Here is a 21718-nt window from a genome sequence, read left to right on the forward strand (position 1 = left end):
CTGGCATTTGCCAGGCATGCCCGGTGGCCAGTCCGCCACTGGTCTGGTGTATGGTGGTTTTGGAGCAATGGCGTCTTCCTTGCTGAGCAACCTTTCAGGTTATGTCGATATAGGACTTTACTGTGGATATAGATACATTTGTACCTGCTTCCTTCAACATCTTCACAAGGTCCTTTGCTGATGTTGCTCCCAGGATGAACCAGACTTGTGGATGTCCACAAAAAAAAATTTCTGAGGTCTTGGCTGATTTGTTTTGATTTTCCCATGATGTCAAGCAAAGAGGCACTGAGTTTGAAGGTAGACTTTAAAATACATCCACAGGTACATGTCTATTAATGATGTCAATTAGCCAGAAGCTTCTAAAGCCATGACATCATTTCCTGGAATTTTCCAAGCTGTTTAAAGGCACAGTCAACTTTGTGTATGTAAACTTCTGGCCCACTGGAATTGTGATAGTGAATTATAAGTGAAATAATCTGTCTGTAAACAATTGTTGGAAAAATGACTTGTGTCATGCACAAAGTAGATGTCCTAACGGACCTGCCAAAACTATAGTGTGTTAACATGAAATGTGTGGAGTGTTAAATAATGAGTTTTAATGACTTCAACCTAGTCAACTATGTAAACTTCAGACTTTTTTTTTTTTTTTTACCAGTATTGACCAGTACCTAGTATTCATACTTTCTCACCTCACCAGGTCACTGTACAAAAGACAACAACAATAATAGTAATTTGTTCTCTCTAAGCCCGGCAATTCCCCCGGCAATACACACACCAGGTCACTGCAACACGAGCCAAACATGCGCACAGCCCACACATGATCAACCCACCCCAGTGTGACCCCGCCACACACCCCCTGTCCACATCTCAGTGGTGTGACTCCTCCAACCATCGGCCTGTCAGTGGATTCACCTTGTTCTTTGTTTGCATCCTACCTTGAAATAGAATATACAATGATCCCATCCTTCACCTTCTGTGTGTGGGTGTGGGTGTATATATGTCTGTCCCTGTGTGTGTGTGTGTGTGTGTGTGTGTGTGTGTGTGTGTGTGTGTGTGTGTGAGTGCGTGCGTGCGTGCGTGCGTGCGTGCGCATATGTATCTGTGTGTGTGTGTGTGAGGCTGTTGGGTTGTGTGTGTAGTTGTGTGACAGCATCAGCAGGGGAAAGCACTTGGCAGCATCTCTGTTACCTCAGCGTTAACATACAGTGTGCATGCCAATGTGTGTCACTTGGCGTGGAGTGCTGATTGGAATAGAAAAGCGTCTGGCTGGGAGTGCTAGCGTAGTTAATGAACACCACAGAGAGAAACCAGAGAGAGAGAGATATGATAAGGATAAGATAAGACTAGGACTGACGTCTTGTCCGAAAACTCATTCTGCACCGTGACGAACACATAAGATGTGAAAAGAAATGTCTCCAGATAGATCTGCAGATGATTACTTTCTCTTCCTCTCTGTTTGATTCTTTATCGTTCTGGGACATATTTGAAGTGAGAGAGGGAAACAACTGCCACAGGGTCATAGTGTATGTATGCATTCATAAGACTGACCAGATGTAATTGTATATGCTGATGGTAGGTAGGAGGTAAGTAGCATTGGGAAATACTCTATACAGCTACATTTTTGCACCATATGACACACCATATGACAGTGTGTCACATCTCACTGCAACCTGCACAGCATTTTTGCACAACCTGATATGACTTGAACCTGGACTTTACGTAATGTTGTTTACATTAAGAATGTTGATATGCTGATTTGCATTCTGCTGCTATCACCTATTCTATTATTGACGCTATTGTATATACAGCTATTGTTGATTGTTGACTGTTGTTTATATCCTGCTTATTCTCTTATTGATTGTGTTGTTTATATCCTGCTTATTCTCTTATTGATTGTGTATTTCTGCTGCAATGCCAATGTCTAATGAACCTGAACCCAAGAATTTTACTCTTTGTATCCATACATTGATGTAATAAAAGCAATTCTGATTCTGATTCTGAAATGGCTCTGTGTTGGTGATGAGATAGAGAATGTAATTACAGAATCAGCAACTTGGAGAACGAGACTGTCCATATGGAAACACACACCCAAAGCGTGTATGTACCGCACAGTACAACTCCTCATCAGAGAAAGAGGGGTTGAAGTTCTTTATTTATCCCCGAGGGGAAATTGTGTGTGTGTGTGCGTGTGTGTGTGTGTGTGTGTGTGTGTGTGTGTGTGTGTGGGGGGGGGGGGGCAGCAATATAGAGACTAAGAGAGAGGTGTAACTTAGAAATTAGAGAAAGAGAGAGAGTTGGGTTGAGTGTGTGTGTGTGTGTGTGTGTGTGTGTGTGTGTGTGTGTGTGTGTGTGTGTGTGAGTGTGTGTGTGCGTGCGTGCGTGCTAGCGTGTGTGTGTGTCTGTAAGGCAGCTCTCTGAGGGAGTGACCCGGAGTTCCAGACTGCTCTCCAAGTTCTCTCGTAGATTGCAGTCGTGCCGCTCCTCGTTAGTTCACAAGTTCACCGCGGCGGTTCATCCCGATAGCTCACAAGCTCGGACAGGGCTCATTATTTTCGGCCGAGCGGGAGCCCCCGTCAGGAACACACGCTGTGTGAACCGACCATGACATAACGAGGTTGTTATCTCACAATTAGCCTGGGAAGGCTGGTCGACCTCATCAGTCTGACCTGCTGTCAGTTTGACTCCTGACCCCTGACCCCCTGGACCTTCGACAGCCTTCAGACTCCTGACAGCAGGAGAAAGGGCTGAGAGAGATATTAGCCCTGCATAATCCTATAGAGCGGTTGTGGTGTGGCCAGTGCCTATAGGCTGATGTTTGTCCATCAATAAACATGTGGTATATCTTTCAAAACCAAGTTTGTGCACAGATTCACCTGAGGTGATGACTGCGTGGGAGTTCTGGGTTGTGTACTTGTCTGCTCTGCATGTACTCTTTGTTTATTCTCAGAATCACTTGGGTATTAAGTGGGAGCAGCTCTGCATTGTGTATTATTAAACTGATAGGGCTGACCTTCTCTAATGCCTGTTCAGAATCTCATATCAACAGTCTCTTCACTGAGTGCTGTGTTAATTAAAAACAACTACTGTCTGGCACTCCAGGGGCCGGTTGCATAAAGATAGACCAGTCTTAGACTTAGATCTCACTTTATGTCAGTGTTCTCAGTTGTTCTGCGTTCTGCTGAAAACGTATGTAGCCTATATTGGAGGAATATAATGTAGAGAAAAGTATACTGCTTAGCAGTTTTAACCAGTGAAGTAGTTTAGCGCGCTGGAGTTACAGTGTTAGCTACTAGCCCCATAACTGACGCCTAGCTTGAACTAGCTACTTGACAAACAAAACCAAACACATAAACCATGGGCTTGTCAGCTACGAGTAACATTAATCGTAGCTAAATCATACGCAATGAATGCGTTTGTGTGCAGGCTAGTCAGTCGTTTTGCATTAAAACACTTTTTCATGACATTTGAAGGCTGACTCGTTCCCATAGCAACACCGATTTCTTTTTCACCTCCACCTCCCCCTCTGAGGGGGGCTACATTTTATTATTTATTTTACGTATTTTTTATGCATATGAAGAAAAACATGTAGACGATATTGACCAGTGCCTTTGTATTCATACTTTGTGTCCCATCTCACCAGGGCACTGTCCAAAAGGTAACAGCTCCAAAAAGAAATGAAAATCGAAAAACCATAATAATAATTTGCTCTTTCTGAGCCCGGTATATGGCCATGCCCCCGGCAATACACACACCAGGTCACTGCAACACGAGCCAAACATGCGCACAGCCCACACATGATCAACCCACCCCAGTGTGACCCCGCCACACACCCCCTGTCCACATCTCAGTGGTGTGTCTCCACCAACCATCGGCCCGTTAGTGGTTTCACCCCTTGTTCTTTGTTTGCATCCTACCTTGAAATAGGCTAGACAATGATCCCATCCTTCACCCTCCCCTGAACCCCCCACCTGCTCAGAACATTGACTGAATTCTGCTCTCCCATGGTGCGCTCTGATCTGTACATTGATGTTTTATCTTACAGCATTTTTCTGTTCGGCAAGATTCTGTAAACGCCTTTGAACGTTTGTACATACCGGTATATTATGTTTCATAGAGGTTATTCACATATTATAAGTTGAAGGGATGGGATTTGGCTGTGAAGTCAGCCCTGTCAACTTTAAGCCACCAGGAGTAAAACCTTCTCTTACAGTCCTGCCATGGTTCAGGATCATCCACACACTGCCTTAAGTGGTATCACTCCATGCATTCAAATTACCATATCAACTCAGCCGTTTCAGCAATGGATGAAATATACATTCAATTGGGTGTTAGACAGAGGCTACGATAAAGCAAAACTGTATAATTCGTAATTTATCAGATCCGAAATACCTAATACAATATAGAAAATGTTAATGTTAAATGCACCAAAAATCGAATGCAGGCACATGAATCCTGTCCCTCCTCCTCCTCCTCCTCTGTCTCGGTATCCGTCTCCCCTAAAGTAGACTATTTATAATTGTAATTCATTCACGGATTCACGGAAATGGGCTGGAATGCGTTTGTGACTCATGGAAAACCAGGGCTCTTGTTATAATGATTGTAATTAGTAGAGGAAGGAGGTATGAGGGTAGAATCTTGAGTGTGAAACCCCCATCACCATGCAGCTCTATGCGAGGGGGGGGAAGGAGCTGAGGATAATGCCACCATACAAATCTGATACAAATTCCTGTGCAAGCTAGCTCTGCTAATAGAGGTGATAATGCCATGTAGTATATTCAGGGGATAATCATTGTTTTTTCACCCTGTGATTGAATATCATCTTTTCAGCCCCATGTGGTGGTGGTGGTGGTGGGGGTGGGGGTGGTCGTCAGGAAGGGGGGGGTGGGGGATAATTACACTTGCAGTCATAAGACATACCATAACATGTCTCCAATGATTTAGTCATGGAAAAGTTGTGACAGTGACATTTAACCCTCTACATTTCTTCTGTCAAAGGTTATTTCGTAGCTCTGGAGCAGCACATACATTATGGACCGCCACACTTCCCAGGAAGGGCTCCTGTAGGACCCATTATTCCTGCACTTTGCTGCCTTTCTGCTGGGGCTTAGAGCTCAGAGAGAGCGGGGCTTAGGCTAGGCCAGAGAGGAGAGAGTTCATGGTTTCAACTAGGCCCGCAGAGACGCACCAGGACCTTTCAAAGCAGACTCTAAACCATGGGGATCTGGGTAAGATTTACTCTTAAACTGGCTCATTATGAGGGTCCTTACTATTGGACGAATAGTGAGCATCACGGGTTCCACATAGCCTACTCATATGTTGGGTTGTAGCGTAGTTCATGATGGATAAGGCACACAGTGGGGGTGTTCGTAAATACGCTCTGGAAATCTGCTCTGAGCGCTCTGGTTTCAACCGAAATCAGTTCATTTCTGGCGCTCTCAGAGCGTATTTACGAACGCACCCAGAATCACAGAGCTTGTTATTGGCATGCGGAGGACACACAGCTAGCTATTAGCATGGGAAGTTCACACAGCTTGCTAATAACATAGACAAGGGTGTCCCACACAGCTAGCCATTTGCCTGGATATTGCACGCAGCTGGTTACCATTGCTAGCCATATCTCACAGCTGGCCCATGGCATGGTTATCAGTCACAGACAGCCGATAACAGAGCTATGGCTCCACGCTTGGCTAATTAAGCTAAGGCTCCCTGGGCGCTATGCTAGCAGACGGCAAGGCCTCGCTGTGGCCCTGGCCCTGAAATATTTACCCATCACCACCTCCCTGGACGACAACCGGAGAAACCAGCCATTCATCATAGTTCTAATGCTGTTGGAGGGAGGAGAAAGGGGTGGAGGGAAGTGGGGGAGAAAGGGGTGGAGGGAGGTGGGGGAGAAAAGGGGGAGGGAAAGAGAGATAGAAAGAAACATAAAAAAATAAAATAAAAGGAAAGCAGGGACTCTGAGAAGGTGATTGGAGGTGGGCTTATGGAATTCTCCGCTCCCATGCATTTTGGTTCCCAGGAGACATTAGCCAAGCATTAGTGTAGCAGATTGTGGAAAGCACACTGTGTAATTCTCATCATAGCATTAGCACAAAATCCAATAGAATAGCTTCATCTGCAATTTTCACCTTTGAAACGTCATTTTTCTCCCTTTCGCTTACTTTCTTATCCCCTATGGCCTGGCCTCTCCTATCACTCTCTCCCACGCCCTCTCTCTCTCTCTCTCTCTCTCTCTCTCTCTCTCTCTCTCTCTCTCTCTCTCTCTCTCTCTCTCTCTCTCTCTCTCTTTCTCTGCTTGTATAACTTCACTTCTCCCTTTCACTCCCCTCCTCCCCTCCGCTCCTCTTCTCCTCCTCTCTCCCACTCCATGGCTGACTGTAATGGGGTGAGTGTATATGTGCCGACTCCATGTGTGATTAATGGAATGTTCCAGGCCTCCAGGGCCCCGTGTCTCGTCAGCAGCCAGGGCATCGCACAGACACTTCACTCAGAAAGGTGCAATTATGAGGCTTTTAGCCTGGCGTTTTTTTTTTTCTTCTCCTCTCGCTGCAAATCTCCCATTTCTAACGCCGTGGTTTCTTTTTCCAGCGACCTCCTTCTAGAACTCTCTAAACACAGCTGCCCGCCCCGTCCCCGTCTTCTGCGGCGTCGAGATGGAGATCGGGCTGCGTGTTTACTCTTCCCTGATTGCCCCGCCTCGAAATGACACCTGCCAAGAGATATGAGTGAGGGTTCAACTGATGGGGCCCGCTGTGATGTGTTTAGCGACACATGTTTAGCATATTGATTGAGTAAGCCTGTTCTCTGAGCCATTTCAGTACCACCTGAAAAGAGCATCTGGAACAGGTATAACATCCCACCCACTGTCACCGGCGATGAGAATATGTATGGAAGCGGGGGAGATGGATGCAAATTGGATCTGCATCCTGCATCTCGCTCCGTTGAAAGTAAATAACCACAAACAAATGTTCTCGCACGTACACACACAAACACACACACACACACACACACACACACAACAAACGTTCTCGCACGTACGCACACACACACACACACACACACACACACACACACACACACTACACTACATTAACTCCCTGTGGTACACACATTACTCAGGTGAGCACAGGGGTGCCGCTTCTCCACCCACACACCCCTCTGACTCAATGAGGTCTGACCAGAGGGAGGAAATACACCCCTCCAGCCTGTTCCCATAGTCAGGAGTGGGTGGAGGGATTACCTGTTTACCATCAGCTACAAACACAAATGCTGCGTTGTTAAAATCAGAGATTATTTGCATTGAGGGGGATCTTCATGGATCACAGGAAATCTAGAACACTCAATATTAGTCATTCATAATAATACAATAGTATATTAATCAATACATTCTTGTTTAAAATAAAACCACAAGAACAGTAACGCGTTGTTCATCTCGGTCATTCTACAGAAACGGTGGCATTTGGAATTGCAAATGTCTTAAAAAAAACATTTTACTTAATCAAAAATGTGTGTACAAAAGGTTGTTTTTTGGGGGGGCTTTTTTTTAATACATTCACTCAAACTGGTCTTACCAGACGCCAATGACAGTAACGCCAATGACAATTTACAGAACAAATGGGTTTTTACAAAATGGCCGTTGCAGTACCTCAAGCCACATGTCTTCAATCATATGATCAAAATCATTCAAATATCAAATTTAATCAATATCTTTTTCTTTTTTTTAATTCCCCTTCGTATGAAATGAGTACCACCGATGTATGTTGTGATGTATGTCAAGCTGTGATGTGTGGTGATGTATCTCAAGCTGTGATGCATTGTGATGTATGTCAAGTTGAGATGTGTTGTGATGTTTGTCAAGCTGTGATGTATTGTGATGTTTGTCAAGTAATGGGTGCGTATACATGTTGTGGTGTATTTAGGTTAGGATGTGGTGTGCATAATGTTTTGTGTAAAAAGAAAATGGAAAATAAAATCTTACAAAAAAAAAAAAAAAGTAACACCTAACACTATTTAAAAGCCTCGTGTAGAATTTAACACATACATCGTCAAATTTATAACAAATTAAGAGAGACAGCAGACTGACCATGTGCATATGTTGATCACATGTGACCACATTGATCACATGTGACATGACATCTTGAACCAAGAAGTACTTCTAAAAGTTATTTCATTTCTTTCAAAATAAAAGTTGTGTGAGGCAGTAACACCAATGACATGAAATGACGTGACCACTCTTACCGTTATATTATTTATAATATTTAGTTGGTATTTCAGCTTTTTAGGTTGAAAATGTGACATTTGTAGATTTTTTTTTTACTCAAAATATGGTACTAAACTTCAATACATTTCAGAGTGACAAGTTCAGAGTGACAAGTAAATTGCTTGCACTTAGTATTTTATATAAATGATAAAAAACAAGAATTGCTCATTACATGACTCAAATATATGTTATTATGATAAGAACAATGTATATTTATCTAAAATATATATTACATGTAATCATTACGTTTATTTAAAGTATTTTGATTGCTGCAAAGGTGAGAGACAGGAATGCCACCGTTTCTGTAGAATGACCCATCTGTATTCAAGAGAAAACAGCAGTATGCTCAGTTGAGACTACCAGTGCCTTTAGGTGAGACTACACTACATGTTGTGTATATATATATAAAGACATTCAACTGTAGTGTCCTGAGGCTTCATAGTAATCGGGGGGGGACCTGCGTGTAATTGGGCATCACTCGCCTTGTTACTGGCTTTACGCTGTGAACAGGCTTATTTAAGATTAAGGGTAATGTGAATTGTGCACAAAAACAAATGTCAAGAACCCTGCAGTGATGCTGTTCAGGGGAGTTAGAGACAACGTTCTCCAGTGTTGGTTGAGAACATCAAAAGCTAGTACACCCCCCTAGTGAATCATTGCATGCCATGAGCATGGTGCCCATAGCGCTGGTACAAGTAGTGATGTAGGACGCATGTATGCATTCATGTTGTCGTTTACCTTTGACTGGATGCATGCAAAATGGGACAGTACATTTATAAACCGTCTTTAAATCCACAATTGTCATTTTCTTTAGATAGTGTTGTCATATGATCCGTGGCCAATATACAGTCAGACAGCCTTCAAGCTACAGACATAGCTCACCCCGGAAAACACGTCTTGGATTATTGCCTTTGTGTGAGTTAATGCATGTAGAGATGATCATAATTCCCTTTGCAATCGTGAACAGACGCAAAACGATTGCTCTAAGCAATCAAGGTACAATAGCACACACATGCTGTGTGACACGCTATCTGTTCAGGCCTGCGTCGTTTCGTCTTCGGCCAACAGAACGTGCTCTACGGTAGGTGCGTGGAAACTCATGACTTTGCAGAATTGGGTGGACCGTTTACCTCATGTTCTTGGCAGTCAGGCTCACGTCCCAAGTGATAAAAATGCAAACCTGGGTATAGGCGTATACATTACTTCTGTTGGCGAGGGTTGAATAAAATTGTTATTCATCCGCAAACTGTTTCACTTTCATGCTATTGTACAAATTAACCAATCTGTGTAGTCAGCACTCCACCTAGCTGTGTGTGTATGAGAGAGAGAGTGTGTGTGTGTGTGTGTGTGTGTGTGTGTGTGTGTGTGTGTGCATACGTACAAGCATGAGCTTGTGTTTTGTGTGTGGTCCTATATGCATAATATGCGTGCAGTGTGTGGGAAGGAAGGAAGGAGAAAGGCTATATGTAAGACCTTTGTGCCATCACTCTCTCATTCAAGCTCAAATTAGGCCTAAGATAAATGCGGCCGTATCTTTACAGGCAACACGTCTCTCTCACTTTTGTCTGACATGACCTCATTCTGTCAGGAGTTTTTTTGTGTGGAGCGTTTAGCTAGTTTTAATACAGGGCTCGAGTGGTGATAAAATGGGATGCTTGTAGATGAGAGATACAGCCATGTTTTGCCTTGGGGGTTTCAGGGAGGCAAAACAGCAGCAAGTCTTCAGCTAGCACATTCACTTTCCTGTTTTCCTCTGTGAAAGGTCGACAACCATGTGGAAGGCCAAGTTTGGGGTGGTGGCCTTTTGTGGGAAGTGAAACACATTAGGACTGCTAAGTGGTGATCATACAGAATGAGCAGGGGGGGGGGGGATTCCATCAACGTTACTATGTCCAGGCTTATTTTTGATAAATCTTGCGAGATCTGTCTCGCGAAGCCTGGCTTTTTTATAAAACTCATGAGACTTATCCGAATAAGCCTGGATTTTCCTTCAGCGACGTAGATGGAATACCCCGCATGGTTGTCGATGGTGCGTTGTTTTTGGGTTAGAGGGGGGTCAGTGTCATTGGCGTAGGGCTGAAGTGTATTGTCTGGACTTGACAAATGCAGACAGACATGTTCTCCTTTTGGCAAAGCCTGGTGTGTGTCTATGAAGGCTAGACCAGAGAGGACAGAGGAGTGATAGTCACAGATGATAATGTGGCATTCACACAGAAGCACCCAGTCCCACAGGGCCTTTCTCCAATCTGCCTCCCTTATCTCACACAATGTTTCTGAAGGTTATAAACACAACTGAAACAAACAGCTTCTATCCCTAGAGAACAGTCTAATATTCAGTAGATATAAAGTAAAAGTTCATCTATTTTTGCACTCAACCTTTAGGCTACAACTTCACATTATGGTCAGGCAAGATGAGTCATCTGCTACCTGTTCCTGTGACTGTGTTTCTGATGTGTTATAATAATAATAATAATAATAATAATAATAATAATAATAATAATAATAATAACAATAACTTGGATTTCATAAAACCCAAGGACGCTTTACAATTCTAACGTTGTTGCCGGATAATAGCGTTGTTGCTGGCTGATAGCTCGACCATAACCTGACTCCCTCATGTCTCACAATTCTATAGATACAAGTATCTTTACGTACAGTAAATAGCCTTGTCTGTAAGTTTGTTTTTCCATGTATCTTCTTTCTGAGAAAGTGAAGTCACAAGGTCATAAATCACAAGGCGGAGAATTCATGTTCCATAGGTAATGGTTTCGATTTGAAATTGAAATCTCGTCCTGAAGACAATCTCTTCCCCTACAGCTCTGACTGATGACACGTTGATAAGCAGTGTTAAACCTGTGTGTCAGGCCACTCACACACCATCACACGAAGGAACACGCACATACGCACACACACACACACACACATACACACACACACACACACACACACACACACACACACACAGGCTCCTAAGCTCCTTCCATGTTAGACTGGTAAACAGTGCTTCAGGCTGTCAGTTCGTACAGAGTTTGTGTATCAGTCTCCATATCGATCCCTGTCTTAATGTCCTATTCTATCTGACAGAGTGCAGTTAGATGCCCTGTAATAGTGGTTACATCAGGGCTGAGAAGAGTTGAGAGGCCTAAGCTGAGTCTGAAATAGCCCGGGCCTTAATTTTCTTATCGGCCCCCTTTTGTTGAGAAGAAGTCCTGTTCAGCTTGGCATGTCAAAGAGAATGCAATCCAGGCGCCAGAGAGCTATTATAACTGCAGGGGATGCAGTCAATGTCCGTTAATGGAACATGTACTTTTTGCCGCTCTAGGGAAATAAGGCAAGATGAATGGCACCTGCAGAAACGTACAATGATCTTTTGACTTAACTTGCTACTTAAAAAAAAAGCAAGCTAGTCCGACTAGCCCTGGCGTGTATGCTAATCCAGCTAGCCAGGCTAGTGTGTGCCATCTTCCACCAAGGCTGGCCTCCTACAACGTGTGTTGTGTGGCAGGCGGAAACCCAGAGGTCTTGATAGTTGGTGATTCCCTTGTTAGACATTTATCTATCCCGGGTGCTATCACCTACTGTCTATTGGGTGGCAGGGTGGTCGATTTGATTGAACTCGTCCCCACTCTGGTCGGCATGCATCCCACGGCCAATATGATCATAACACACGTGGGGCCAAATGACGTCATGGCTAGAAACAGCTCCCAATTACAGGACTTGGAATGTCTCTGCACCACAATTGAGTATGGGAAAGCGCTGTATTGTGTCTGGCCCCATTCCCACTCTTTCTAAAAACCCAGAATGTTTTAGCCAGCTCTTTGGTCTCCACCAATGGCTGCAAAACGTCTGTTCTGCTACTGCATATGACTTAATTTCTAACTTTGACTATTTTTCGACTAATTCAAGCCTGTACAGAGCAGATGGTGTTCACCCGAATAGAAAGGGAACCAAGCAGATCATTGACAATTTTATCCGGTTTATAGCTTTTAGCCTAGAGTTATGATGTGCACTATGGCAAGACCCGATTCAGACCTTTGTGTCTCCCAGTACTGTATCCAGCTCTTACAGTGTGGGTCCTGCTGTGTACCCTGTCTCTGATATTTTTTCTCACCCCCCCCCTTCTGGCCACATCGGCCATTACACTATCCTACCTCGGTGTCTACTGTAAATGATTGCCATATCCAGACTGTATTATCTGTAAGGACCCCCGGTCCTTGCACTGTAGAATAAGGGGTGTCAACAGTGATGTCCTTGTACCTTTAATATCTCACTGTAGCCAGCGTTATCTCCAGCCAATCACAGTTGCTCCCCAATCTATGAGTCTCCCTAGGCCTATTAAGGTAGCTCTTACAAATACAAGATCCTTAATGTATAAAACCTTTGTTTTGAACGATTTTATCACTGCATATAATTAGGATTTTCTATTTCTAACAGAGACCTGGTTAACGTCCAGTGACATCAGTGCTTTTGCTGAACTGTCCCTCCTATTACATGTTTTTTAATTCACCCAGACTCACAGGTCGTGGAGGTGGCCTTGCTGTGGCTTTTAAAAATAATTTGCTCTGCAGCCTTATCCCAGTGGAGAAACCTTCTAGCTTTGAAGTACTAATGTTCAAAGTCAAGTGTGATACCCCTGTTTACTGTATTGTTATCACCCTCCTAAACCAAACAGTAATTTTTTTGCTGATTTCTCTGATCTTATTTCATTTATTATTCTTAACTATGACAAAATCATATTGGTTGGTGATTTTAATATGCACGTGGACGACCCTACTAACAGTTCTGCCACTGAATTTTTAAGCATTTGTGATTCCTAAAGCAGCATGTACAGTATCTCTTCCTACACATAAACGTGCATGGCCACACTCTTGATTTAGTTTTTACAGGTATATGATTTTTGTTTCTGAGCACAAAACTGTGTTATTCGATATTTCCCTTCACATAGCTGTTCCTTCCCCAAAACTTACAGTTCACTCCCGCATTTTTAATGAGAGGTCTGCTGTTAATTTTTCCTCTCTCTTCTCTGCTCAGTGTAACAGCTTAACTCAGTTTAATAATGTAAATGACTTGGTTGATCAGTTTAAAACTATGTTCATCAGTTTTAGATCACATTGCTCCCATTACGGCAAGGTCAAGGCGTCAGGCAAATCCATCACCTTGGGTAAATGATGATACTCACCAACTAAAAAGAGAATGAGAAGAGCAGAAAAAAAGTGGAAGAAAAGTAACCTACTGGTCCACCTCCTTATTATGCGAGAGATGTTGTCTGCTTACAATTTATTAATCAAAGAAGAGAGACTAAGGTCATGTTCTTCGAATCGAGACCCGGAGCAAGTGGATGAGTTCGCAACATTGTTGCATACATTATTTCTCTGATTTGCGTTCTCACAGCCCTTCATGTAAACGAAGTAACATACGCAATCGAAGTAACAGACGTGGTAGTTGATTGGTCAGAAAAATGTAGAATTGCCCGTTGTCCCGCTCATCCAGATCAACACGCGTGCGCTGTTGTTTTCCTATGGACAGCCTCGAGCAGCGTTCTCACCAAAAGCGAAGCGAAGCAAAGTGATGGATGCGTAGTTTCTAACTGAAGCGAAACCACCCTTTTCAAGCGGAGCATCCGACGGGTATTTACTCCGGGAGTTACTTCGAATGTGTGTCCAAACGATGCAGAGCAAAGCGAACTTTATCCTAAACTCCGTTTCAAGTGAAGCAAATGTTCTAGTGAGAACAGAAAAGTATTTTACAAGCCTTGTAGCAGCACAAAAGTATAACGCTAGAGTTCTCTTTAGCACCATTGATAAACTCGTAAACCCTGCTCCTTCAGCTGTCTGAAGGAAACTACCCTTTGAAACTACCCTTTGTCTCAAAAATAATTGAAAAGGCCGTTGTTAAACAACTTCTGGAAATAGTGGAAACAAATGACATTCTCGACCCATTTCAATCTGGGTTTCGTAGGCTGCATAGCACTGAAACTGCTTTGTTGAAAGTCACTAACGACATACTTATGAATACAGACTCTGGTCATCACTCCATTTTAATATTGTTGGATTTGTCTGCCGCCTTTGACACTGTTGATCATACCATCCTGCTGGATAGACTAAAGCATTGGGTCGGCATAGATGGAACTGCCCTCAGATGGCTTTCCTCATATCTTTCAGAGAGATCGTTTAGGGTGACTATTGATGATTTTGTCTCATCATCAACTCATATGCTGTGTGGGGTCCCACACGATTCAATCCTTGGTCCAATTTTGTTCAGAAAACCGTTTTTGGGCCAGACCAAACTGTAAAGAGTATTAGTCCATATCTCGGGAACCTAGCTAAACATATAAAACCTTCTGCTAGAAATCTTGGACTTTGACCAGCACATCAAGAAATTGGTTCAGTCTTGTTTTTTCCAACTCAGAAACATCGCCAAAATAAGATCAGCACTGTCTAAGAATATTATAGAGCAAATCATCCATGCTTTTACCTCTTCCCGTTTGGATTACTGTAACTACATTTTTTCTTGCTTAAGTGATTCCGCAATTGCTCGACTCCAACTGGTTCAGAACGCAGCTGCGAGGCTTTTGACATACACCAAACGAAGAGAGCATATTACCCCCATTCTAGCCTACTTACATTGGCTTCCCGTACGTGTCAGGATTAAATTCAAGATCCTCCTGATCACATTTAAGGCCCTCGATGGCATGGCACCCTCCTATATTTCCGATCTTTTAACACAATACATTGCACCTAGATCACTTAGATCGTCTGACCAATTGTCACACGGTCTAGGCTCAAAACAAAGGGTGGCCGTGCTTTTACTGTTGTAGCTCCAACATTATGGAATCGCCTCCCCCTCACTGTCAGGTTAGCTGGGTCTGTACCACTTTTTAAAAAACGTTTAAAACCCCACTTATACAGGATGGCATTTATATTAGTTGTTTTCTCTTTTTACTTCTGATATCTGTATTGATTTTATCATTTGTTTCATTGCTTTTGTGAAGTGCTTGTTTACATTTTATGAATTATGTTTTATTTGTTGGCTGTATACTTGTGTGTTATGCTGTATACTACCAAATGTACTGTGAAGCACTTTGTGACTGCTGTCTTGATAAGTGCTATACAAATAAATAAAAGTAAAGTAAGTAAGTAAAAAAAAAGGAATTCTAGTATGTTTCTTTCCTATTCCGTGTTATTTCTCGCTGACGACACGCGAGATGTCCTACGATGTCACCGATGACCACCCCTCGCTACGCATCCAACAAGGAATCGCCTGGAGTGTGTGAAAGGTAGAGTGAGTTTCTTCATCGTCTCCCGTGTCCTTTTTTCACTTCCTTCCTCTCTCCCCTCGCCTCTCCTCTCTCTCTCCCCACCCCTCTCCTCCCTCTCTCCCACCCCTCTCCTCCCTCTCTCTCCCCACCCCTCTCCTCCCTCTCTCCCACCCCTCTCCCTCTCTCCCCACCCCTCTCCCTCTCTCCCCACCCCTTTCCTCCCTCTCTCTCCCCTCTCCTCCCTCTCTCCCTTCCCCTCTCCTCCCTCTCTCTTCTCAAACTTTGTCCGACCGTGCGCTCCGTCTGCGCTCCATCTCAATAACTTCTGACAGGCTACGGACAGATTTCCTCTGTGCCTTCGGGTTACGCTCCAGGCCCCCCAGGTAAGCGCAGGGACAGGACCCAATGAGCACCACAGCACCTGGGGATTTCTGTCGCCTCCCCTCGCATCCCCCTCCCCCTCCCCTCCTTGCTTGACTGTAATCACTTCTGATGGCGCCCATACGCTAGGCAGCCTCGGAGTGCGCGCGTTATACTCAGGCGTTTAGACGGACATCAAAACGCATTACTTCCTGAGCGGGAGATGGGGGCAAGGAGGAGGAGGGGGGGCTAGGTGCGTCGGAGCCAGGGTGTGGAAATAAAGACATTAACTTAGTCTGCTGACTCTGGGAACCTGAACTGCCATGAGTGGCAGAGATCAGGGCGAGTTATGTGTTTATCCGTCTGGGGCCAGCGAAGCTGAGAAAGGTCATGGAGACTGCAGGATACGCAACAGCACCGGTGATTGAAACATCATATGTCATCGTTCTTTCTTCCAGTCGACAGTAGACAGACTGTCAAAATAACTTTATTGAGATTGACTGTGAACCGAGACCTTTAGTACTTTATGTCTTTGGATTGGGACAAAATGCTCCATGTGATGGATACACGCACTCTCCTTCTCTCTCCCTCTCTCCTTCTCTCTATCCTTTAAAAAAGAGGTGGAAATGCAGCAGCTCTCCTCAGGTCCTGGGATAGCTCTGATTAAACATGGCCTTAATGATTCCGCAGCGGGGGAGGGGGGGGCTCCTCTGTCTAATGAGGAAGCTTTCTTGCTCTGCCATGATCAAATAGAACTCTAATTTGATCTTCCCTCTTGACCTTATTCCTCCCAGAGAACAACAAACACACAGGAGAGAGAGAGAGAGAGAGAGAGAGAGAGAGAGAAAGAGGGGAGAGAGGGAGATAGAGAGAGAGAGAGAGAGAGAGAGAGAGATGACACAGAGAGAGAGAGGGGACAGAGTGAGAGAGAGAGAGAAAAAAAGAGGGGAAAACTCTGGTTCCCAGGTCTTCCTCGTGTGGAGGCATCTTTGCCTGATTCCACGCATTACACACACACATGTACACACACGCACACACACACGCGCTGATATCAAACCAAGTCATAAAACCGCCTTGATAACACACGTCATACACATGGGGGGAATATTTGCTTTTGTACACATTGGATACCCACAGCAGGTCCTGTCATTAGTATGCTCTGCTCGTTGCCGGAGTCGAGAACCGCCAAACCCACTTCAGAGCCGAACCAGCGACCGCGGCGTCACTAGGAAAGAAAACACACTGTGGGTGTCTGGCCCGGGGGTGGCCGCCGCCTCGCGTGCCGGTATCACCACATCCAGAGACCACATGTGGCCCCCTCAGAATGACGTCATGTTCGGTGTCGAGAAATGGTAACCACCTCCTCTGTATTATGCCTCATCTCTCTCTCTCTCTCCTCACTCTACCCCATCGTTATGGTAACATACCCTATTACACCTTTTTTCCCCTCATCCCTCACTCTTCTTTCCTTTCCTCTTCGATGATCACCTTCTACCCTTCCTACTGCTCTCCCTCTCACTCTCTCTCTCTCTCTCTCTCTCTCTCTCTCTCTCTCTCTCTCTCTCTCTCTCTTTAATCATTACTTGACCACCCCGCACCCCTGCACTCCCTGCAGGCTCCTGGGCAACTTCCATCTACAGTACGTGGAGGTATATTGTTGAACTTTCATCTACAGTGGGCTATCTGGAGTTACACTATATGAGATCTAGCTTTCATCTCATACAGTAGATGGCTTTTTGATATCTTTAATATGAGTTCTCTAGAGCTAGGTCTAAACCTGTGTTGCTGTTCCCTCCTCCCCCTCTCTCTCTCTCTCTCTCTCTCTCTCTCTCTCTCTCTCTCTCTCTCTCTCTCTCTCTCTCTCTCTCTCTCTCTCTCTCTCTCTCATACCATCCTTCTTTCATTAGCACTCTTTTGTCCTCTCTGTCTCAAGGCCTTGTTCCTGTTACCAGCCTCCAGAGTGGAGCTATGATAACCCTAACCCATCCATATCACCCAGTGGCCTGGTCAGAGATGACACACTTAGAACAATAACAAACAGAAAAACAAAACAGACAACTTTGGATGAAGGGCAAAACCCAATGTCACTGTCCTGCAGCAGAATGTTCTCCCTAAAAATAACCCCAGCCTGTGCCGTGTAGGCTACCATTAAAAAGCAACTGGAGGGAGGCCGCCCAACATATTATGTGCGGTGGCTCTCCCCCCCCCCCCCCCCCCCAAGTGTAAAATACCCATATGTGATAATTACAAACACAAACTCACTCGATCGTAAATAATTTAATTATGCAAGTCTGTTGAGTCACTGCTGTGGGCTGGCTGGGAATGAGTCAAGTTGGGTTCTGAAAAATATGAGATATGTTTTTTCTTTTGTTTGTTCTGTTTTAATATACAAATAATTACCAGGAAATGTTCCCGAAGCGATAGTTCAGCCTTTTGCCTTTTACTATACTTTGCCTCCTGTACTGTACATGGATGTGTTCTAGTTCTTCTTCGCCATGTCCATAAATAGATGTAGGCTAAGGGGACAAAGGGAAAGGAAAATAAGGATGTGCTGTGTGTTGTATTGCCTCCTAGAATATACACCATAAAAAGCACTTGCAGTGGGGAAACTACTATATGTGCATTCTGCAAACTTTAGCCTCATGATCCACTACCTTTTTTGGAAAACAACTGAGGCCCCTTTCCCAGTTTTCAAAGGTAACATCCCACACCGACAAAGACATACACGTTATTTTAATCCAAACGAAAAGTCTCGACTGCAGACACCTACTGTATGTTCGGTGAATATACAGTATATTCACTCTAAATTTCAACTGTATATAATCAAGAAGTTTTAATTTGGCTTTCGTCTTCGCCACGGCACGGAGGCGGCGCTAGTTAAAGTTCGTAAATGACCTGAGAATGAACGCGGATGACAAGAAACTCTCAATATTAGTACTTTTGGACTTGATGAAGTAGATCATGACATCCTTATGAACAGACTACAGAGGCGTGTTGGCCTCTCTGGCTCAGTTTTAGAGTGGTTTAGGACTTATCTGTCTGGCAGAGACTATTTTCTCTCCATTGGTGACTCCTTGGCACTAGCACTAGCATAACATAGGTTCCTCAAGGCTCCATTCTGGGACCTGTGTTATTCAGTCTATATGCTGCCATTGGGAAATATAATCAGAGAACACAGGATTAATTTTCATAATTTTCAATTGCCATGCCGATGATACGCATGTACATCTCTTTATCACCAAATGACATCAGCCCTATTGGTTCAACTGGTTCATCAACTGACATTTGTGGATGATTTTAATTATCGGAGCAAAGGCTCAGAGAGAGATGCTGTGCTCTAACTTAAAATCCCTGGCACAAAATGCCAAACCTCTAGCAAAAAATCTTGGCGTGCTCATAGGTCCTGATTTGAATTTTGAGTAATCTCACTAAAATCTTATCACATTAGAATTGCTAAAGTCAAACTGTTTCTCTCCCAGGCAAGTGCTGAGAGACTTTTTCATACTTTTGTCACTAGCAACCTTGATTACTGTAATGCTCTCCTTTCTGGTCTGCCCAAGAAAGCTAGAAATAAGCTACAAATCAAAATGTAGCAGCACACCAACTGACCAAGACCAGAAGGAGAGCACACATCTCACCTGTCCTTAAAGTCCCTTCATTGGTTGCCTGTCAGTAAAAAAAAAAAAAAAAAAATCCTTTTATTGGTTTTCAAATCACTCAATGGACTAGCGCCTGAATATTTGTCAGACGTGCTTTTAATGTATGCTCCCTCTAGATCCCTCAGCTCCTGTGGCACTGACCTTTTAGTTGTTCCCTGGGTAAGGACATGGCATTTAGGGCCTCTGGTCCTCGCCTCTGGAACAGCCTGCCAGACGAGCTTTGGGCGTCGCAATCTGTAAACATCTTTAGAAGACATCTTAAGACGTACCTTTTTAGCTTAGCATTCTATTATTATATATATACTGTATATATATATTAATAGTTTTTCTGTATTTTAATTCGATTGTTGTATTTTCTTTTTTTATACTGTGAACACTTGAACAGCTGTGCCTTTTTTACCTACTAAAAGAGCCGCCTCGGGGGTCAAATGTTGTGCTCTTTACAATGCACAAGCTGCTATTTACACACAACGACCACTAGTTGCCCAGCTTGTAAATTAGACTGCTTTCCTTCCTACACAGAAAAACGCCAAAATAGCTTTATATTCAGGGGTGCACATAACTTTTTGGGGCCAGTGCTCAGAGGAGCACCTAGGGATGCTGCTTGGTGCTCCCCGAGCTCGCGAGTCACGACCCGTCCCACAGGATGGATAAAAAAGGGATACATGGATAACTTATATTAGCAAAACGACATTTATTCATAAATAAAGATGAACGAACAAATGATTGTGTGCAAAACAAAAGAAACACATGCAAAATCAAATGACTGCTCTTTAAGCATGAAAGTCTGTCAGACTCCTTTAAACACAATGAAATCAACTGACATCTCTTTAAGCACTAACTGAATGTCTGTTCTTTAAACACAATGAAATAAACGGACATCTCTTTAAGCACTGCTCTGTTCTGTAAACACTGAAATCAACTTTTCAACAAAAAGTTACAGCCTAAGCATTTATTTATGCTACAAGCTTAATCATCATCATCATCACTGCTCTCTTGACTGCTGATATCACTGTCCTCAATTTCAACCATGGTAGAGGATGTTGGAGGCTATCACTTTAAATAGCTAATTATTTTGATTGTGCAACAAAGTCTTTATTTTATTTTATATATAGAATTCCCAACCATATTCCCTGGATCAGGGGTCGAGGTGCGATAATGAAGCTGTAAAACAAACGTCTGAACGTTTGAAAGCTTCAGAGAAAAGAAATGTGTCCCCTTGGTGTTGTTTTTCCTTTTAGCGACGAGTCGTTCGGGACTGAATTTTCACGTGGCGGCGTGATAACCGTGATAACTGTGATAACCGTGATAACCATGCGATACGCGATACGCGGAATGAAAGTACGAGTTACGATACTTTCCGAGTGTTTTCGTGAGGGGAGTCGCCGTGGTCGTCGTCGGTCGACTGTTGTGATGGATTACTCGTCGGGCCTTCGGCTGAGGGGACGGCAAATAGGCAGTGATTCAGCAGTCAGCAGTTGGATTTTGAGGAAGTAAATTCCTCTCCCAGCGGTTCCAGCTGTTGGTGCGCAAGAGCGCGTTCATGCGGCTGATCTGCCGCGCAGCATGCATTTTGGCGACGCATGCGCACTGGCGCACCAGTTATGTGCACCCCTGTTTATATTAGCTTATCCTGATGTGATTTTGAAAATGTAAGGATACTGGGAACGCACATATCTAGAAAAAAGTCATGAAAGGAGGGTCCTGAAATTTGATCGAGTGCAAAGATATCACTTTTTTCTTTACTCACAGGGGTCAAATGACCCCATCCATGGCTGTTCTAGTGTTAAGTTCACCTCAGCCGAGCTGTGAGAGAGAGTCTTTCATGACACCTGCTGGTGTAGAGACCTGCGGTCCCTGACTCTGCTCACACATTCTACCTCCATCCATCAATCCAGCATCAGGAGAGCTCTCAGCGGGTAGAGATATATATTGGCTCTCAGCAATCACCAGAACAGCTTTCATTGTACGCCTACTTATCCCTTTGAAGACTGGAATAAACCGCGGGGGAGTTTTGAGGCAATGTCACAGAAGATGAAATGTAGACTACGAGGGTCATGATGAAGATGCAGTGAAACCTCAACAATGGAAAAACACCCTTTTTACACCGTTTATCGATTTGTACTTGTCTCTTACCCTGTCAGGCCTTTAAAGTTCTGGGAGATGTTGCTTGCAGTTATC

The sequence above is a fragment of the Nansenia antarctica genome, assembly GCF_963989245.1.
Source record: "Nansenia antarctica genome assembly, chromosome: 1".
Lineage (NCBI taxonomy): Eukaryota > Metazoa > Chordata > Actinopteri > Argentiniformes > Microstomatidae > Nansenia > Nansenia antarctica.